The sequence below is a fragment of the Arachis ipaensis genome, chromosome B03, assembly GCF_000816755.2.
Source record: "Arachis ipaensis cultivar K30076 chromosome B03, Araip1.1, whole genome shotgun sequence".
In the NCBI taxonomy this organism is placed as follows: domain Eukaryota; kingdom Viridiplantae; phylum Streptophyta; class Magnoliopsida; order Fabales; family Fabaceae; genus Arachis; species Arachis ipaensis.
The window spans coordinates 92,107,615-92,112,444 of record NC_029787.2 but is presented as its reverse complement, the minus strand read 5'-3'; positions in this window follow the sequence as shown (position 1 = coordinate 92,112,444).

The window sequence follows — 4,830 nt, the reverse complement described above, 5'->3', positions numbered from 1 at the left end:
TCATGTTCTAAATATGTGCAAATAGGATCCATCCAAGTACTAATGCTGGAATAGTGTGAAACTATTATATCGGGTTTTGTTACAGAAGGCTCTGTGAGAACTTCTTATACCAAACTCTGTCCCACTCCTAGACTTAGTACTTGCCAGTTTTGATAACACATCAACTCGTGTGTTTTGTTCCCTTGGCACATGTTTGATAAGAAAGGAATCAAAGGTTGTACCTCCTGTTGGTTCTTTAAGTACTGTTGTAGCAATGGACCTCTCGCCTGATATTCTCCATTAACGTGGGACATTTCGAGTTGTGAATCGCTGAACACAATAACTGTTGTTACCCCGACATCTCGAGCTAATGCCAATCCTGCAATTAAAGCTTCATACTCAGCTTGATTATTGGAAATGGAAAAATCAAATTTGATCGATGCTTCGATCACCATATCATTACCCTTAGTTAGGATAAGACTGGCTTTTCCATTTTTCATATTAGAATTCCCATCCACATGGAGTGTCCATTCCGGTACATCGAGAACGGGGTGGGTCATTTCGGCCAAAAAATCAACCATTGCCTCGGCTTTAATGGTTGAACGTGACTCATATTGTATATCAAATTGAGATAAATCTATAGACCAGCTTACCATTCGACCTGCTAAGTCAGGCTTTTGCAATATCTTTTTAATCGGGTGGTCAGTTTGTACTATAATTGTATAACTTTGAAAATATTAACGCAACCAACGTGATGAAGTAAGCAAAGAAAAAGCCAGCTTTTCTAATTTCGAATACCTTAACTCAGGCACTTGGAGTACTTTACTAATGAAGTAGACAGGTCATTGGTGTTTATTCTCATTTTCTACAACTAGAATTGAAGCTATCGTTTCTTCAATGACAGACAAGTAAAGATATAAAGGCCTTTCGGATTCAAGTTTTACTAGAATAGGAGGGGATGAAAGCAAAGTTTTGAAATACTGAAAAGCTTTCTTGCACTTTTCTGTCCATGCAAAATCAACACCCTTCTTCATTAAGTTAAAAAATGGTTTTGCCTTTTCAGCCAAAGCTCCTAAGAATCGAGATAAAGTAGTTAGCCGACCTGTGAGCCTTTGTATCTCTTTGAGGTTTGAGGGCTCGACATGTCTAAGATAGCTTGACATTTCTCAAGATTGGCCTCTATTCCCCTATGAGTAACCATAAATCCTAAGAACTTACCTTGTCAAACTCCAAATGCACATTTCGTTCAGTTCAATTGCATCTGATGAAGTTGGAGGCATCTAAAAATTTTTTGTTGATCGGTAATCAGGTCAGAATCTTGTTTGACCTTTATCAACATATCATCGATGTAGACCTCCATGTTCCTTTCGATTTGCTGCTTGAAGACCTTAGGCATCAGCCTTTAGTATGTAGCCCCCTGCATTTTTCAAACCAAATGGTATTACAGTATAACAATAGATCCCTTTAGGGGTGATGAAGGTTGTTTTCTCCTTATTAGGCTTATGCATGGGTATTTGATTATACCCACTATCGACATCTAGGAAACTCAAAATACGATAACCTAATGCCGAGTTGATCATATTATCTATGTTAGGTAAAGGAAAAGAATCTTTTGGGCAAGCTTTATTTAAATCTATATAATCTATGCACATGTGCTATTTTTCATTAGATTTTTTTACCATCACCACATTAGATAACCGTGTCGAATATGTTAGTTCTCCGATGAAACCAGCATCTAACAGCCCTTGAACTTGCCTTTTGACCTCGGTAGCTTGGTCGGAAAACATCTTGCGATGTCGTTGCGCAACCGGCATAAAGGTAGGGTCAATAACGAGTTGATGGAACATGAATGTGGAATCAATCCCCAGCATATCGAAGGTTCCCAAGCAAATAAATCGACATTACCTCTTAGGAAATCTTATAACTCCGACTTTAAGGGATAGGGTAAGTCCTTGTTGATCAAGGTGTATTTTTCTGGTACATCACCAATCTGAAACTTTTCCAGATTCCCATTTGGTTCGGCCTCAATTTTTCTTGAATTCGGGAATCTAGGTCGACTAGAAATACTCTAGTAGAATTCTTGGCCTTATCTCTCAAAGTCAAACTTGCCTTGTTGCATTTTAGAGCTGATGCCCGATCTCCCGGAATGGTTGCCACTCACGATTCAGAGGTTAAAACTTAATGACGGAGAACTTGATTGATATAGGCACAAAGGTCGTTTAAAGTCTTCCTTTCCAGGATAATATTGTAAGCCGTTGAATCTTTGAGAACCACGAATTCAGCTTGTACAGCTCGGACATCGGAACCTTCCCCCACAGTGAACAATAGATCGATTGCGCCATCGGGCTTAATGTAGTGATCTCCAAATCCACTACTTCGGGAAGATGTAGCTTCAGGTGTTGATCCCTTAAACCCAATGCGTCAAAAGCATTCCTGAAAAGTCAATCAGAATTCTCTTTACAATACCATTTCCCAGTTTTCCTGTGAATTACTAACAGTTCGTCATCATTCATCGTGGAATACTGAAAATCTTTTGCTATGAACTGCATAATTGGGATGCTAGTGATCTTTAGGTAATCATGAATGCTTTTCCCGGGCCACTGCTCAATGCCAAGCAACAAAATTGGGTGCCTAGCTTGGGTTCTCGTCGTAATGAAGCGTGCCAAAAACTTTATTTTGATGTTAACAAATGAGGAAATAGACCCGGAAGGGAGGGCATTAAACCACGCCGTGGCTAGACCGGATAACATTACCAGAAAAGCTTTACATCAAATAGCATCACCAATACCTTCTAGATTCATCCGAGTTTCAAAGACATCTATATGCTCCTGAGGATCCGACATCCCTTCTTACTTCAAATCAGTCAACTTGTCGAAGTGTTTTAGCAAGCAAACTTGAAGGACGTGGGATGCAAATGGGGTTTAACCCATTATAACATGTTTTCGAGATTCCCTATGCCTTTTAAGACTAGACTCCTCTGCAGAGTCCATCGCCATTTAGTCTGGCCAAATCGGGACTTGTCTCTTGCCCACCTCTCATGCTTCCGAGGGTTGGCGTTACGTTGTGGTGACCTCCGTTGTCGTCGTAGCAAGCGTGCATCCTACTGATTATGATCTTGTTGTTGTTCTGGAATTCCGTGATTATGATCATCATATTCCCTGAGTGGGCGACTTCGGAAACGAGATTGTTTAGACTGTGAATGTACGGACAGCCGCCTTTCCAGCTCTAGGCAATGACGTTCTAATTTTTGTACCCGGTGTCGCATTTCTTGCATGGTGTGATGGTAATCATCACCTAACCCCGCAAAGCATCGAGTTCTGGCATTATGAGTTTCTGGGTTGGGTACCTCTTGATTTTTATATCCAGGAGGTACTTGATGCTCCTCAGGGGGAGGAGTGACATCAGTCTCGTACCCTTTTTCTTGGTGTTGCTCCTTCAATGAAGTGTCCAAGTTGATCGTTGAATAATGGATTTTGTGCTCAGCCATAATCCCTAGCAAAGTAAGATCCCCACAGACGGCGCCAGATGTTCGTACCAAGAGTGGAGAACCCAAATTGGATGGTTGAAGAGATCAGAGATCCTAACTTCGGCAAAGAGGGAGTCAGGCCAGGAGAACAATCTGCAAGACACTCCAATGCTTAAGTTAGCAATGTATTGTGGTAAGATGTTATATTCTGAGTATACCTACCGGTTTTCTTCTCCTTTTATCCCTCTATTCTGAGATTACCATTTTTCGGACATTTACTGCCTTTGGAGTATGCTCTTAATGTCATGATTTGGCGGTTTCATAACTTTATGATATAGTTGTTATGTAGTACCCGCTATCATTTTATAACATCAGATTCTTAGTTAATTAATTATCATTCTGTTATGTTATTATTTGTCTAGAATAGTATCACTTATAAAATTAATTATAAAATCATCACACTTTACTCTCTCAAATAAAAAAAAATTGAGAGAATTTATTTTTTATGGTAGAAACTCAAATGCAGTTGACTTCACGTGAAGTTGATAATTGAGAGCCGTTAGATGATTTGACTGATTTGACTAAATTTTCATCTAACGATTCTCGACTATCAATTTCACATAAAATCGACCACATTTGAGTTTCCACCATTTTTTTATATCATCCAACTACTCTACAATAAATTTGTCTTCTTTAAATGGCAATTTATAAATTTTTAAGCAAATAAATTAATGTTTCGCATTAGAATCCCCCTATCCTAAACCTTACTGCTTGTGTAATAACAATACTACGATAATGATAATCTAAAAAGGAGTATAAGTTTCGGGGATGCGTATACTTTCCACTCAAAACTTCATATAAATTCCTGAGCATTCACGAAATCATCCTTGTATCACTGGATGTACTTCATATATCAGCAAATGAAAGTGCCTTTTTTTAAATATACGATTTAGTAGTATTTATATTAAATAAGTGGTAGTCAAATTAGTTTGCTTAAAATTGGATTACGTAAGCGACCCTCTAGGCTTTTGCCACCACCATAACAATTAACAATACACTGAAACTGGAAACGCTAAATCGAGTACCGTAATTCCAAAGCTATATACAATTGTGATCAGCATGTGAATAATAATAATAATAATAATAATAACTCATTAGTACTATTCGTTTCATAGTTGTTAGGACTCCGGATTATTATACTACCGGTATATTCATAAACGTTCATCATTTCAATTTCAAATTTTAGTGTCCAAATTCTAAATTTAAGATTGTCTTGTTAGTTTTCACTTGAGTTTATAATTAATAGATCTATTAGAATAGTTAATATTAGAATCGTTAATATATATCTGTATATTTCTTAGTATGATATTATTGTTAATTATAAA